The following is a 17,414-nucleotide window of genomic DNA, read 5'->3' on the forward strand; positions in this document are numbered from 1 at the left end:
ACCATTTTCTGTTCCATTTTTCCACATGTGATTAACCAGTCTGGAAGCCCAAGTTGAAGATCTCAATGGAATTTAACTCGCTGCCAGATCCCTTGGGTTCTTGACAACTTTGTTTCTCAAAGTGGGAACCCAGCCTCCTCGCTTCCCATCAACTGCCTCTCCGGTTCTTACTTTAAGGAATGAAACTCTGTGGGGGAAACACCGGGCGATTCTGGTCCATGCAAATGCATCTGGCTGCTTCTTGCTTGGATCACTTTCTCAGCACCCGGTTTATTTCCGGAAGTACATCAACTCCAGGATGTTCAAGACTCTGGGACAGAGCATTCTCTCTCCTCGCCTGCTCAGGAGATTAAGCCCAACAAGTTCAGGCAGCCTCAGAACAACAAACACTCCAGCAGCCCTTCCTCTCACCACCCTGTTTATGTGCTTGCCAGCCTGAGAGGGATTTCTGCCATGAAGCAAGGCCACGCTCCTTTCCCTCCCCTCCCCCAATTCTGGCTTTCTAAGGAGTATCTGTAACATTTCCTCCCCTACTGGTACGTTTTGCCACGAAGTAAGGCGGTTTTAGTGACAGTATTATGGGCTAGCCTGGGCATCTGGATCCTATCCGCCGCTCTTCCAGCATCGGCACGGGGGGAAGGGGGGGGCGGTGCGGGCAGAGTTTATCACTGACCTTCATCTCTGGCACTTTTTATCTCAGGAAGAAGGTCAGAGAGAGAGGAGGGATTAACTACCACTAATGGGGCAGTGGAAACAATCCTTCTGGTATTTTCACAAGTAATCAGTGACTACTAAGTTTTTGCAACAGATCTAATGTCACGTAGATCCTAAGGGTGATATGCAAGCAACATGCAGCATGGAAATTGGCAAAAAGAGAAAGAAAATGAAGAAGCACAAAGCCTCAGAGAACAGGAGGATCTATGTGGATCACTTCTATGCCCTTTATTGGGCACCTTGTAGGAGATCTGGCAACAAGAGTGGCCAGGTGCTATGATAGATCCCCCTAAGCCTGTACAGCCCCAATGTCAACCTCTGGCTGCCCCTAAGTGCTCCAGCTTGCTGAAGTCTCGTCTTCTAAAGCTGTAGTAAAACTTGGCTTGAATGTCTGTCTTAAGTGTATCAGGAAACTCAGAGCCCTTCTCAGCATCACCAAGGATTGTCGAGGCGCTCAGATTCTTTCCAAGCCTTCCTGGTTGTCAGTTCCTTTTTCTAAGTGATGTATGTGATGCTTTCTTGCGTTTTATTAGGAAAACCAGCAAAACATGTGCAAAAGAAAAGAGTGTAGCAAACCCTCACATTTCAATTACCCAGCTTCAACAATTCATGGTTGAATGTATTTCATCAATTTCCCCCAGCTTCCTACTATCACTGGGTCATTTTAGAGCACAGTCCAAACATAGTATTGTTACCAGAAATAATACTGCTTTCATATATATGTTATATTTTATTCAGTATGTGTGGCAAACAGACTCTAAGGTGGTCCCTATGATTCTCATCCTTTGGTGCTCATACCTTTGTGTAACCCCCTTCCCGTGAGTGTGGGCAGGACATGGGACTTACTTCTAACCAATAGAACATGGCAAAAGTGACAGAATGTACATGACTAAGTACCATAAAACTGGAATATCCATCTTTCTAGAAGACTCTCTCCTCTGCTGGCTCTGCAGAAGCAAGTTACCATGTCATGAGCTTTCCTATAGAAAGGTCCATATGGCAAGGAACTGAAGGTGGCCTCCAGCCGACAGCTCGCGAGAGACTGACTCTCAGTCAGGCAGCTTGTGAGGAATGAAATTCTTCCAATAATCACATAACCTTAGCAATGGACCCTTCCCCAGCAGAGCCTCAAATGAGCCCCCAGAACTGGTGGGCACCCTGACATCGCCTTGTAGAGAACCCAACTAAGCTGTGTTCAGATTTGACCTACAGAAACTGTGAGATCATAAGTGTGTGTTGTTTTAGGCCCTGAATGCATGGTAATTTGTTACATAGCACTAGTTAACTACATAGCACTAGTTAACTAATACTACGGAGCAATAGTTAACTAATACAATTTGTATCTCTAAAAGATAAAGACTTCTTTTTTTATATTGCCACATTGCTGCGTTGAAAGATAATTCTTACTGTCATCAAATATCTCATTTTTATCCAAGTTTCCCGAATTATGATTTTCTTTTACAGTTTGCTTATGCAGATCAGTATCTAAAATGTCCACACGTTCCTTTTGGTTGCAATGCTTCTTAAATCTCTTTTAGTTTTGAGATTACTTCTTTGTTTCTTTATTTTCTTTGCCTTTACTTTTTGAATCACTGGGCGTTTTGTCCTACAGAATCTCCCACTTTCTAAACCTCTAAGCCTATTTTATTTTATTGTAATGCATTTCAAATTCCAGTAGAGTTAACATACAGTGCAATGCTAGTTTCATGTGTACAATATAGTGATTCAACGCTCCCATGCATCACCCAGTGCTCATCACATCAAGCGCACACCTTAATCCCCATCACCTCTTTCCCCCATTCCCCCCCCACCTGCCATCTAATAACCATCAATTTGTTCTCCATAGTTAAGAGTCTGTTCCTTGGGGCACCTGGTGGCTCAGTCAGTTAAGCATCGGACTCTTGATTTCGGCTCAGGTCACGATCTCATGGTTTGTGAGTTGGAGCCCCACGTCATGCTCTGCACTGACAGGGTGGAGCCTGCTTAGAATTCTCTCCTCCTCTCCCTGCCCCTCCCCGACTTGTGCTTGCTCGCTCACTCGCTCTCTCTCACACACACACACACACACTCTCTAAATAAATAAATAAATAAATAAATAAATAAATAAATAAATAAATACATTTTTGAAAAGAGGCCCAGGGTTTTGATCTTCTCCTCACTCCAGATTCATCCCCTGTCACCTTTGCTGTAAAGGGGCAGGGGCCTAGAAAGACAAATGATTGTTAGTGGTAAAGGAACCTACACACCAGTAATTCCAGCCTCCGTTGTACTGAGCCTCATAGAGGAACAGCGACTTGTCCTTGGTTATGTACAGGGAATGCGGCAGAGCTGGGGACCAGACTCTGGCTTCCCGAAGCCCAGTGTGGCATTCTTGCTACAAGAGCATTCTGGACCGCACTCTTCCTGTCTAATGCTTGGGAAAGAGAGGCTTCAGGCGGGCTGCTCTAAACGTGATTGGCCTCCAAGTTCCCAAAAGAGCCTCAGCATCTCCTCTTTCTGTGTTCCTCCAACGCCCCGTGAGATACACACACACACCATGGAGACTGCCAGCCGGCTACGTTCTGTCTTGCAAAGATTCTTATAGGGAGAGCTTCCTGATTAGGGAAAACAGTTCACACACGGAACACAAATTACAGGGCTGCACATTATTATTATACTCTATCACACAGCAAGAGGAAGCCAGGAGCTGAGCTGAAGGCCAGGCACCGGGCGTCTCCCTTCCCTGCAGGCAGTACGGTAGTAAGTGGTTAAGCACACGGGCTCTGGTCAGTAGAAACAAAATGCCCAGTTTCAAACCCCAGCACCACCAGTTACTAGATGTGACCTTGGCACATAACTTAAAATCTCCATACTTCAGTTTCCCTGTAACGTAAAAACAATTTTTTTCTAAACAACTACTCACTTTCTGGAGCTGTTATGAGGATTAGATGACATAATCCACGAAAGGTACTATGTGCAGATTCTGGCATACAGCAAGCACTCAAATCAATAGACTTTATTTCTCTCCGAATGAAAAAAAAAATATGAACGGACAGCTTCTCTCCAATAAGGGCAAGAATCAAGACCGCATGTCTATAAAGTACCCTATATCGCTTAGAGAAGGATGTCATGGCAATAGATTGAATAAATTTTATTTTACGGGAGGAAGTTATGTAGGGAAAACAGATTTATCTTCCAGAGCTTAGTCCCAAAGCCCACGTCTTCTTTGAGTAACCTCCAAAACATACTTATTGTACGAAGCAGCAATTGCCTGCTTCTGGATTCAGTGAGGTCATCCACCATTACCATGGTAACAACAAGGCCAATAACTTGAACTTAGGTCACAGCGGCTAAAAGGAAGAGCGATCAGTTTGGGAATAATTAAACGGAAATCTATTGCTACTTAAGACTCAACCAAGATACGTGGAGATAGTTTGTAACCAGCTTAAATCAGAATAAAGCCTCCAAAAGAATAGAGAATACAAAACTTCAAACAAGAAAAAAATTAAATCACCTTATCCTGATGGTGCATTTACCATTCTGATGAGTCACAGAAAAATATTACCCCAGAGTCTAGAAACAAAGACATAGGCAAGATTACTTTCTTTCAATGGATGAAATTAACTGGTAATGATTCTCAAACCTCTTTTTTCATTAAAACAAGGCAAATGCACCCAATTTTATGTTGAAAACATTGACCCTTTATATTTTCCCTTCTCTAATATGAAAGATTTCAGAAGTGTAGCATTTTGAAATGAGAAGAAATCTTCCCACGTGGTTTTATAGATTTTTAAAAAGCCAATATTCAGAGGGCTGATGTGATGTGACTGAGTCCCAGTACTCCTGAGGGATCCAGGGGAGATTAGAACTCCAAGATGCCAAGTCACATTTTTCTGCCTTTTCTCTTACCCTGGGCTACCTTTATTGAGAAGCTGACATTTCATCATGTTCTGCTTCAACAGAACTTTTCGATCTAGTGAGGGGGTGGAAGGTATTGAATCTCTTCCCAGCTGCCCCACATCCCGGGAAAAACAAATAGTGATGTGTGGGGGTTGACAGCATCTCAGAAGTTTCCAAAAATGCCTCTCATCTGAGGGAGGCTACAATACTTATTTCCATTTTGCAATTATTCTCCTCTACCGTCTAACTCCCGCTGAAAAAGAGCCCTTTAGGATATCCCAGTTGCCTTCCAAACTTTCTCTTCTCTCCCAAGCATGTTTGCCGGCTCTGCCTGTTCTAGAGGTGGAGGGGCTCGTGCTCCACTCAGGGCTCCCCGGCCACGGTAATGAGTGCCCCCTGGGAACAAGAAGGTCCCCTGAAGCCTGCATTCTTCATGATGTTTCCAAACTACTTCTGCAACCTCCATGTGGCTAGCAGATCCCAAAGAGAACTTATTGGTGGCCTCTGTTCTGCACGAGAGTTACTAAATGGAATAAGCATGTAGGCAAAGAAGAGATCCAAATCTAACTTCCAGAGGCCTGCCCTGCCCCAACGCTGGCCTTGGTTCTGAATGCTTTGTTTGTCATCGTCACATCTATAACTGATGGCAGTATCTTCCCCGAACTCCCTACCTGCTGTCCCTTGTCGGTTCATCATCCCTTCATCCCTAATCAATCCATCTCACAGTCACTGAAATAGTCTTCATCAAGCTTGACCCTTCATGGTCTCTGCCTTTGCTCAATAGCTACAATGTTCCACTACTCGGTGGGATAAAATCCAAACTCCTCCACCTCGGGATATACCACTCCACTCTGACTAAGCCTACTGGTTCATGTTCCTTCTTGCTTGGCTCACTACCAGACGCTCCTTTGCTCTTGTCATTCCATGGCTGCAATGTCTTCCTATCACTCTACTTCCTGACCTCAGCCTCTCTCTCTGCGGTTGGGCTCCCTTTCCTTCTCATCAGAAAGGAGGCGTCATGATGCTCAGAGTGAGGCAGACGGCAATGCCCCACCTCTCCATCCTCCACTAAATCCTAGCAGCAGACTCTCAGACCCGGGCTGGCAGGGCTACCCATAGCTCACATCTTCCCACCTGCCATACTAGCCCTGTCCCTAAAAGTAGTCTTTTGTCTTGGTCCTTTCTGTTAGGTCCTGGCTGAGTTATCCTACTCACAAGATTAAGTCTGCCTTCATTTTTCCCTGTTCCTCAACTTCAGCCAATAGCTGGGGCTCCATTCTCTATAGGCTGATGGCGAAGGCACCGAGTGCCTGCTCAGCCTGCAGATTCTCACCCACACAGTGCGCTTCACTAAAGGGGTTTGTTGCCAATAATAACAGCTTCCATCAGTTGTGTTTATTTACTAATTTCACATTTATTTTTAATTGTATTTATATTAGCTCTTTAACTTGGAGATGTTGTTCATGTTTTATTACATGCTCTTTATCAAGTATTTCATCAACATTATCAACACTGAATCTCATGAGAGCCCTGATCAGACCGTATTAATGCTTGAATTTTTCACATGAAGAAATCAATGCTCAGAAAGGTTGGGTAACCTGCCCAAGGTCACATAGCGTATGAGTTATAATGATGTCTTTTTTCAAACTTGACCTAAAATCTGCCTCTTTCACGAAGGCTTTCCAGTTAATGCTTGCCCCTTGACTCACATTCTGTTTGCGCTGCAGCTCTGTGGCCCCGTTTTGTGGCTGCAACCGTGTCTCATCTCCTTACTGATCCTCAAGGACAAGGATCTCTTCACAAACAAAATAATGTTGATTCCTCCAAAGACAGAGAACACCATAGGATGTTGGCGTTGATGGACTCATTCCACCTTCAAGCACCCATGAGTGAACTGGGAGGCAGAATGATTGGTGTTTAGAAATACAGATTACCCCACCATCCCCGAGTGGCCTCTCCACTCAGTGACTCAAACTACTTTATTGGATGGACACAGTAAAGCCCGAGCCTGTGCCACCTCCTGTGGACAGGGGCTACCCCTCCAGGAAAGGACCTGCCTTCTTACTCACCACGCATCCTGAGAGCAGCAGAGCACAGCCCTCAACCAGGGAAAGCACTAAGTTTTTCAGTGGACAGGCATAGCTGTCAACACTTCCAGAAGAGGAAATGGAAGTTCATAGCCTTTAAGTAATTTGTTCAAAATCATTCATTAAGAAAGAGGCAGGGGGTGCCTGGTCTCGATTTCAGCTCAGGTCATGATCTCATGGGCATGAGAACGATCCTCATGTCGGGCTTTGTGCTGACAGCATGGAGGCTGCTTGGGATTCTCTTTTTCCCTCTCTCTCTCTGCCCCTCCTCCACGTGTACATGCTTCCTCTCTGTCTCTCACTCTCTCTCTCAAAATAAATAAACTAGAAAGAACAAAAGAAAGAAAGAAAGAAAGAAAGAAAGAAAGAAAGAAAGAAAGAAAGAAAGAGGCAGAATTGGTTCTCAAACCCCCAACCCCTTGCCTCACATCCAGTGCTCTCTGTTACCATAAACGTTTGCCTTTCCTTGCATGAGAGAATTCAGTGATGCAGACTCCAGATAGAAGAGACAACGCAGCATAAGAAATTTCCATTTCTAAAGGTAAATAGATGCTAACAACTTACAAATTCCCTAGCTAAAAATACTCTGAAACAACTGTGACTGGACCACAGCCTAACGCAGCCTTGATGGAAAGATCACATTATTCTTCAGCCTCCCAAACTCTTTTGTTCCGTCTGATGCACCTCTCTCTTTGCCTTATTTCCCCTGGGTCACAGGAATTACACAGACGATGGCTGAATGACTGAGGGCACCAGGGATCTATGATAATTCCAATAAATGAACATAAAGCCTAATTTTAGACTTTCCAAGGATAGTGGACATTCTGGGGATCTGAAGTGCTTCCGTTTTTGTTGCTTGGTCTATGGCCGCTTGTTAATCAGCAGAGTTGGCTTAAAGGTCACCCAGCACCGTCAGCCCCATCATCTGCAATGGAAGAAGGGCTGAGCAGTGAAAAATCGCTGAAGTTATGAACTGCATTTGGAAATTGCACCTTCACTAACAGGCAGAGGCTCTGTGTGTCTGCTATCTGAGCTCTGAAGCTCATTTGCGGACCGTGTCAAGGACAAAGAAAACCTGTTCCTTAATTGCAGGAAGGCTGAGTCTCTGCTCACCTGTGGAGGGGCAGGCAGGCTACCCCCACCAAAAATATCTTTCTTGCCTTTACATTAGTCACTGGCATTCTACCTCTGGTCTTTATGACCTTTGAAAAAGGTCTTTCCGTGGACCCAAGGACAGCAGTGACCTTCATGTATTTTCACAGCGCTGTTACAACACAAGAAGACAGAATGGTAATAGTGGGCATGTCTCTATTAGCATAGAAGGACCCCATCTATCCAATCCTTCCAAGGAAGGAGCCTACAGTGAACAGAAAAGAAGTCTCCACAACAGCCACCAGCCCAGTGACGTAGGTATGCTGTCCAGTGCCAAGGCAGGCTACGAGAAGCATCCATGTGACACATTGTGTTAAATCTCTATTGTGCCAGAAAGTGTACTGGCTGGTATGAAAGCAAAAAAGCATCAGTCGTGGTCTCCACCTTCGTAGATGGCATCATCTAAGGGAAAACCAGACATATGCTTGAAAAACATATATTAAAATATAATTTATAAAATCTTTTGGAGGTCCAGAGGCAAGAGCAATCGATTCTACCTGGGGTTGGGGGGAGGAGTCAGGGAAGTCTTCATGGATAAGGGGGTTACTTGAATTTGGCATTGAAGGATGAAGACAAACTCGTTCCAGGCATGGAAGAACAAGGGCAAGGCAGTCCAAACAGAGAAAAAGTATGAACAAAGACAAAGAGATGCAAAAGTCCATATTTGGAGGATAATGGGCACTTTGGAAGAGCTTCGGTCAACAAAAGATTTTAAGCAGGAGAAGGCCTGGGTCAGCTTTGCATCTTGCAAAGGGGATTCTGACGGTAGCACGGGAATGGGGTAGAAGGAGGCGTCTGAGCCAAGGGCAGCGGTTTAGAAACTCGCTGATGTGGACTAGATAAGAGCAGAGGAAGGCCTGACTAAGCGCAGAGTCCATGGGGGTGGGAGGAGGGAGCTCCTGTCTGGCGTAGACACTAGATGCTTTGGATGGATTGTTTAAAGCCATATTTGAAAGATGAACTGAATGGGTGTGTGGTTTCAGAGTGTGCAAAAACCCCCGTCACCTTCATGATGCCAGTCATTCCCTAAACGCTTTGAAGGAGGCAGAGAAATCATCCAACGATCCTTATTTTATTTTATTTTTCATTTCATCCACAGTTTCAAGTTTATTTTCATAAACTTGAACAAAAGAGAGGTTTTGTCCTCTGTTCCTGGGTGCCCTTTGTCCTTGTTATGTCTTTTTTCCCCTTCTATTTCATTTTCAATTTAAGTACAGTCGACACGTAATGTCGTGTTACTTCGAGGTGTACGACAGAGTAACTCGACGATTCTTCGCGTTATGCTACGTTCACCACAAGTACAGCCACCATCTGTCACCACACAGAGCTATTAAGTACCACTGGCTATATTCCCTATGCCGTGCCGCGCATCCCCATGCCTTAATTTATTGCATAACTAGAAGTTTGCACCTCTTCCTGTCCTTCCCCTGTTTCTTCTACTCCCCTCCCTCCCGCCCCTCCAGCAATTGCCAATTTCTTCTCTGTATTTACGGGTCTGTTTCTCTTTTTGTTGTTTATTTGTTCATTTGTTTTTTAGATTCCACATGTAAGTAAAACCATATGTTGTTCTTCTCTGCCTGACTTATTTCACTTAGCATAATGCCCTCCAGGTCCATTCGTGTTGTCACAAATGGCAAGATTTCGTTCTTTCTATGGCTCAACAGTATTCTGTTGTAGATCTATACCACATCTTCTTTATCCATCAATCCACCAATGGACACTTAGGTTGCTCCCATATAATGATGCTATTTTAGAGAGGGGTGCTCAGAAGAAACTGAAACAGGAGTGACTGGGTGGTTCAGTCAGTTAAGCATCCAATTCTTGATTTTTGGCTCAGGTTATGATCCTATGGTTCATGAGATTGAGCCCTGCATTGGGCTCTGTGCTGACCGCATGGAGCCTACTTGGGATTCTCCTCCCTCTCCGCCCCTCAGCTTGCTCTTGCTCTCTCTCTCTCTCTCTCTCTCTTTCTCTCTCTCAAAATAAATAAATGAATAAACATGAAAAAAATATTTTTTAAAAAATAAACTGAAACAAAAAAGGTGGGGGGTGTTGTCCAAACCATGGGACATTACTCCAGGACACCCAGCCTAAGAAATACCGATGGGAGCAAGGATGCCTGAGGGTGAGGGATGTGGCAGCATCAGGAGAGCAGAGAACAATCAGAAAGGAGGAGAGAGAAACTTCTCCTGGTCATTGCCATCAACACCCAAATGCGTGTCTATGTTTCCAATCTGTAAACAAGGAGAAGAAAACCTGCCTTGACCCCACTGTCCTTATGTCTTACCAACTGGGTCCTCCAAAATATTGTCTACAGTTCCTGTCTCCAAAGCTTCTCTTTCCATTCTCTCTTGAACCCATTCTAAAAAGGCTTTCCTCAATTAACCCAATTCTGGTTAAAGGCGTGAAAAAATTCTCTCTTTCCAGACCTGCGATCAATTCTCCATCTTCATTTCACCAGAACTACCTGCAGCTTTGAACACATCTGATCACTCCCATCCTTGGCTGCCCCCCTTCACAGGGCTCAGCGGGATGCCCACTGTCCTGGCTTCCTCTTGCCTCGCTGGCTCCTTCTCCTCCATTTCTCATGGGTTCTTCCTCTTCTACCCACATCTCCATGTGGAGGTGGCCCAGGGCTCTGACCTAGTAATGCTCACTTGTTGGGTGATCTCAATCACACACTGGGCTTTAAATTTCCTCTACTTGCTGAAGACTGGCAAATTTAAACCTTTCTTCCTTCATCCTAGACCTCCTGCCTGAAGTTTAGCCCCATATATCAGCTTCCCACTCAACATCTCTTCATTTTTTTCTAATAAATATCCCAAACTCAACGGATCAAAAAATTAAATTCTAATATTCACGTTCTTCAAAAACCTGTTTCACGCTCAACTGTCTCTCTTCTTCCAGCTGCTCAGCAAGATTTTTTGGAATCATCTTTGGTTTTTCTTATATACTTCCCATCTGATATAGCAGCAGTTTCTGCTGGCTCTATCTTCAAAATGCATCCAGAATCTAACCGCTGCCCACCAGTTCTCCTGACACCACCCTATTCTAACTGTCTACCATTTCTTACCTAGGTTACTGCATGTGAATGGTTGAATTTTGCCCCCTTAAAGGCCTAACCCCCAGTACCTCCAAATGTGACTATTTTGGAAATAGGGCCATGGCAGGTATAATCAAGGTAAGAAAAAGTCATTTGGGAGGGAGCTTACTTTAATTCAATAGGACTGGACAGACACACCCAGAGGGAAGATGGAGACACAGAAAGGACAGCCGTGTGAAGACAAAGGCAGAGACCTGTGTTATGTTGCCATGAACCAAGGACCTGGAGCTACCAGGAGCTGGAAGACAAAGGAAGGATCCTACCCTAAGGCTGCAAAGAGAACATGGTCTGGCCAACACCTTGATTTTAGACCTCTAGCCTCCAGAACTGTGAGAGAATAAAATATCTGTTGTGTTAAGCCAGCCAGTTTGTGGTGCTTTGTTTCAGCAGCCACAGGAAACAAATACACAGCAAAAGCATTCTAACTGGTTTCCCTGCTTCCGCTCTTTCCCTAAATGTATTCCCAATAGAGAAGCCCAAATAATCCTCTAAATGTAAATCAGACCCTGTCATATCTCTACTCAAAACCCTCATCTGGCTCTCCAGCTTACTCAGAAGAATATCAAAGTCCTCATAACATAATGATCTATGTGACACCTCATGTCCCTTATACCTATGACCTTACCTTTTACTGTTTTCACTCTGATCCAGCCACTTTGCTGCTTTTCAAACACATCAGTCATTTTCACACATTAGCACCCATGCTCTAGCAGTTTCCTGTTCCTGGAAGATCATTTCCCTAGATATTCACATCCTTCTAACCTTGGCATTCACATCAAGGAGACATTTAGTGTCTCCTTGAAGTGTCCCACCCTGGCCATCCTCTTTAATCCGAACTCCTTTCATTCTGATCTTCCTCTTTTTTCCCATAGCAGGTACTGTCTCCCATCTTACTTCATCATTCTCTTACCAACTGCATTTATCTTTATTGTCTACCTGTATGCACTTGAGTGTAAGTTTCAAGAGGTACATATTTTTGTTTCTTTTGGTCACTGTTTTATTCTAAGCATCTGGGACAGTACATAACACATATTAGAATTTAATAAATATTGGTTGAAGTATCAAATAAATGTTTTACCTCATTATTTTTCCTAGAGATAGTCCTAGATCAAACAGTGACAGAAACACAGTGTGAGTGCGTTTGTGTGTGTGTGCGTGTGTGTGTGTGTGTGTGTGTTGAGGAAAGGGTGCAATTTGGAATTGGGTTCAAATCCCAATCCTGCCAATTTCTAACTGTGTAACCTAAAGTGAGTCACATCAAATGCTTCAATTCCATCATTGTAGATTGGACACAATATATATGTATATACATATATATATTCCAATCTGATTAATGATTCCTACATCAAACAGTTGGGAAGAATAATTTGAAAATACGTGAAAGTGTTCTGGTACATTAGAAAACACTAAGACTACTGTAATTGGTAGCATTTTCTGTGTACTGATTTTTTTTCTTTATAGTTCTATTTGTTGTCAACACTCTCTGGTTAACCTGGGAATTTAGTTCACCGGGAAGCCATGGTGTGGAAGAAATGGAATCTGGTTTGGCATTGGGTCTATGGCATGGCTTGTAGAGAGCAACATACAAAGCCCCCTGCCATAAGGGAGGGCTAGGAGGTGCCTGCGGAACAAGGTAACTAACTAGACAATGTCATATTGGTTTTGCTTCCTCTTGTTTTACCTCTGACGTGCACAGCGTGCTTATCTTTATCCTTCTATTTTTTTATAGCACTTTTGATTCACTGGGAATGAACCTAAGCCAACTATCCTCCTTGTGCTTTTTACTTAGCTCCAAATTCAGATGTTCAGTCTAAAGAAATCTTGGCTGAGGTGAAAAATTCCTTTAAACTCATGTGTTCTGAACATTCACTTGCTCAACGAGATTCTTGCCAGCCAAAGGAGAAAGTCATACTGATAAGGAGGAGAAGTGCCAAAGAGCTCCAGACCCAGAGGTAGGATTCCGGTACCAGTTCTCTTCCCATAAAGTTATGAAAACTTCAAATAGTTTGCCCTCTTAAATTAGGAATCTTTGATCTTATTTGTAAGGGGGGGGAAGCTATTTTCACTTTCTCTAAACCTTGAGATTGCCATGCTGACAGTAAAATCCATCTTTGGGTTTAGCGTCTTGGCAGATTCCATACGTGTGTAGCTCAGGCATAGGGGTTGGGGAGAAGGAAATAGAGGAGTATGGTAGAGGCAACCAGTGTTGAGTGAGCATCCAGATTTGGTCCAGGGATCTCTGGGCTGGATGATATTTTGCTCTAAAATATAGTTCTTTCTTCCGTAAAACAGAAAAATAACAACCACCCCATTACATGAGGATTAAGCCATGCCATATACATGACATATTCACTACAGGGCTTAGCACATAACAGAAGACCCCAGAATGGCAGTAATTATTGTCATTGAAATGTCACAAATATAATCCCCATTCACCAAAAGAGTCATAGTAACCAAAAGAGATGGAGTAGTTAGGAAATTTTTTCATTTTATTTTTTTAATGTTTATTTTTGAGAGGGAAACGGAATGTGAGCGGGGGAAAGGCAGAGAGAGAGGGAGACACAGAATCCGAAGCAGGCTCCAGGCTCTGAGCTGTCAGCACAGAGCCAGATGCGGGGCTCAAACTCACAAACCATGAGATCACGACCTGAGCTGAAGTTGGATACTTAACCTACTGAGCCACCCAGGCGCCCCAGGAATTATTTTTTTTAAGAAGTGAGTCTTGTATGAGGCCTGAAGGCTGTATAGACTTTTCACAAAGTAGAGATGGACACAACTGCGTGAGGGGATTTTGCCTTCTGCCATGCTATGGAGCAAAGCTTGTTCCTTTCCCACTCAGCCATGCAGGTTGAATTGACTAAAGCAATGGTTAGGGAGAAGCCTAGACCCCTGTTGGTGGGGCGGGAATTTGTGAGACCGTATTACACGCTGCTGAACCAGGCCCCAGACATGTTGCACAGACTTTATGGAAAGAACTCTTCTTGTGCCCCTGGGGGATTGGATTCAAATGGAAAGTCAGCAGATGCCATCTATGGACAGAAGGAAATCCATAGGAAAGTGATGTCATAAAATTTTCAACTGCCACACTAAGATGTGCCATGTTGGTGCTCAAACCACTCTGAACGATGGTGTAGTGGTCCAGGTGATGGGGTTGCTTTCTAATAACAACCAGGCTCTGAGGAGATTCATGCAGACATTTGTCCTCACTCCTGAGGGCTCTGATGCAGATAAGTTCTGCACTCAAAGTGATATCTTCAGATACCAAGAGGTCTTCTGTGGCTTTGTCACTGGGCCTCAGGAGAAATCTGAGGAAGAGGTAGAGGACCTGACGAAAGACAGCAGATACCTGAGGTGGCACCTGATGATTCTGGAACTTTCTATGATCGGACTTTCAGCAATGACTTGGAAGAACATTCAGAGGAACCTGTTGCTGAACCAGAGCCTGATCCTGAATCAGAAGCAGAGCAAGAACCTATGTCTAAAATCCAGGAGGAGAAGTACGAGCCAGTATTGGAAGAAATTGCCCCTAAGGATGTTCAGAAGAGTTCTTCCCCAGCACCTACGGACATAGCTCAGACCCTAGAGGAGGACCTGAGGACATTCTCTTGGGCATTTGTGACCAGAAAGATCCTTCCACCCAGTGGAGCTCTTGCAGTTACTGAGATCTCACCTTATGTTGTTAAAGTACCAGCTTCACGGCCTCATCTTTGGCCTAAGCCTGAATCTCAGATTCCACCACAGAAGACTCAAAGGGATCAAAGAATGTGAGAACAATGAATAAATAGTCCTCCCCAAAGGGGACATAGACTCACAGTCTGTGAGACTGGTGAGCAAGGTGACACCGAACCCCAAAGAACTGCAAGACTCCCTGATGGTCACCAACTTTTCATTGGACATGAAGTGGACAAATCAGGGCTTAAAGATTTTTTCCCAAGTTATGGGAATGTGCTGGGGCTATGCATTAACAGTGGCAGGAAGTTACCCAATTTTGGTTTTTTGTGTGTGATGATTCTGATCCTGTTCAGAAGACCCTCAAGGTGCCTGGGTGGCTCAGAGTGTAACACGTCGTACTCTTGCTTTCAGCTCAGGTCATAATCCCAGGCCCCTTGGGGGAGGGGGGCCCCTTGTCAGGCTCCTTGCTGAGCATGGAGCCTGCTTGGGATTCATTCTCTCTCTCTCTCTCTCTCTCTCTCTCTCTCCCCCTCTGCTCTTATCCCCTACTCACACACTCTCCCTCTCTCTCTCTAAAATAAATTAAATTTTTTTAATTAAAAAATTGTTTTAATGGTTATTTATTTTTGAGAGAGAGAGACAGATAGAGCATGACTGGGGGATGGGCAGAGAGAGAGGGGACACAGAATTGAAGCAGGCTCCAGGCTCTGAGCTGTCAGCACAGAGCCTGACATGGGGCTCAAACTCATGAACCGCAAGATCAGGACCTGAGCCAAAGTCAGACACTTAACTGACCGAACCACCAAGGCGCCCGTAATTTTTTTTTCCATTAAAAAAAAAGAAAGCCCTTAGCAACAGGCCCGTTGTGTTCAGAGGTGAGGTCCACCTGAATGGAAGAGAAGAAGACTTGAGTCCTCTTCTGGAAAGGGGACCATTGACATAACAGCCTGCAGGGACCTGGGGACCCTTGAGGTGGGCTGGGTGGTGGACAAAGAGACCCTTCCTGTGGAAGCAGGAGTAAGAAAGAAATTATTCCAAGGCAGTGAATTGCTCCTCAATGATCTTCACACAGAAATACCAATCTAGTTCCTGCAGAGAGGTGAATTCCTTCCACCAGGGCTCAGTATCCCAAAGTATGACCCTAGTCTATTATAAATTGCTGACGTTTGTACAATTTTACTATTTCTGTTAATGCTGTGTGCTCCCTCTCCCTCCCCTCCCTCTCCTCACCATTCAGCCATTCACTTCCATTTTCATGGGATGGGATCTTAGGAAAAACAAATTTTCAAAGAAGAGAAAAAGACTAAATTTCCTTGCTTCACTTTTGCATATACACACTGGGCTTTTTGTAAAAGCCATTTCCCCAAAGGATTGTGCCTTGCTTATTGCTGACATTTGGTATGTTTCATTCATTAGAATATTTCTTGTTTTCTATGTGTTTAAATAGCCTGGGAGAAACATAGGATTTGACCAGTATTTTGAAGGCAGGGGGAAACAAAAAGAATTTTCACAAGTGGAAAGAAAGAAAAATGGCACATTATGGGGGAGAACCATCACGAACAATACTGAGAAGGTAGAAAGGAGCATAGGGTCTTTGGGAACAAAAAGTAGAAAATCAAATGACTTGGGGGCAAATGATAGAATCGTGATTATCATCATAGAAGAGAATCAGATAGTGAGGTAGATATTTGTTGCTACTGTCCTTCCAGCTGTCATCCCAACCCCTTAGTCAAGTAAAAGAATCCTTCTTGGTTGTGAATAACCCACCTTGTACTGTTCAGGAAGGAATGACACCTCCCTCAAATCAAACAGAAATTACAAAGTACAAAAATGAGCAATCAACTTGGACAAAACACGTGAAGAAACTAAAACCATTAAAAAGGCAAAAAGTTTCCCCAAATTAAGGAACTGAATACTCAAGGGGGCTGAATAAATAAAACAAGATGAAGCAATCATTAGAAAAAAATGCAAACATCTTCAGAACGATATGCAAGGATTTTATAGTCATAACAAATCAACTTCAAAGAAATTGGAGATTAGTTGTTTAAAAAGGAAAGAAAAAGGCTACATAGATGGACAGTTAAAGAGGGAATTTAGGAGGCTAGGTCATTAAGTGAGAAAAGTCTTTTGAAACACAGCACAAGACATACAACAGATGACTTAAAAGAGAGGATATCCACCAAATGAGGCAAATTTGAATGGAGCTTTTAAGAAAGAATTTCAGTGGGGTGCCTGGGTGGCTCAGTCCACTAAGCATCAACTTCGGCTCAGATCACGATCGCATGGTTCGTGGGTTCGAGCCCCACATCAGGCTCTGCTGACAGCTTGGAGCCTGGAGCCTGATTCAGATTCTGTGTCTCCCTGTCTCTGCCACTCTCCCTCTTGCACTCTGTCTCTCTCTCTCTCTCAAAAATAAATAAACACTTAAAAAAATTTAAAAAGACACTGGAGAACAGGCAAAGCAGACCTCGTATCTCTGCAAGACAGAACACAAACTAGAAGATTTTCCAGGTTGCCACACAGAAAGCAGAAACCCAAACAAAGAGCCAAAGGTGAGAGTTCATGAAGCCCAAGTCAATGAGATGTGATGGAATGAATATACAAAAGAGGAGAGATGCATGGAAAGAAAGCTTCGAGGATCTCTAGAAAAGTCCCCTTGCAACTCTGGCTGAGGACTGATCTACGCATGAGTGAAAGGAAACTTCCCAAGATTAAGGAAAGAACAATGAATAAATAGTTGGCTGGACAATTTCCACACCTTACACAGGGCTGGGATCCGTTAAAATATCCAAAAGCAGAGTGAAATG

At 43.9% G+C, this 17,414-nt stretch overlaps 1 pseudogene; it reads left to right on the forward strand.

The window, feature by feature from the left end:
- Positions 1-13,711: 13,711 nt before the first annotated feature.
- Positions 13,712-14,703, forward strand: LOC122475934 (annotated as a pseudogene).
- Positions 14,704-17,414: the final 2,711 nt, after the last annotated feature.

This window comes from Prionailurus bengalensis, chromosome E4 (genome assembly GCF_016509475.1).
Source record: "Prionailurus bengalensis isolate Pbe53 chromosome E4, Fcat_Pben_1.1_paternal_pri, whole genome shotgun sequence".
Taxonomy (NCBI): domain Eukaryota; kingdom Metazoa; phylum Chordata; class Mammalia; order Carnivora; family Felidae; genus Prionailurus; species Prionailurus bengalensis.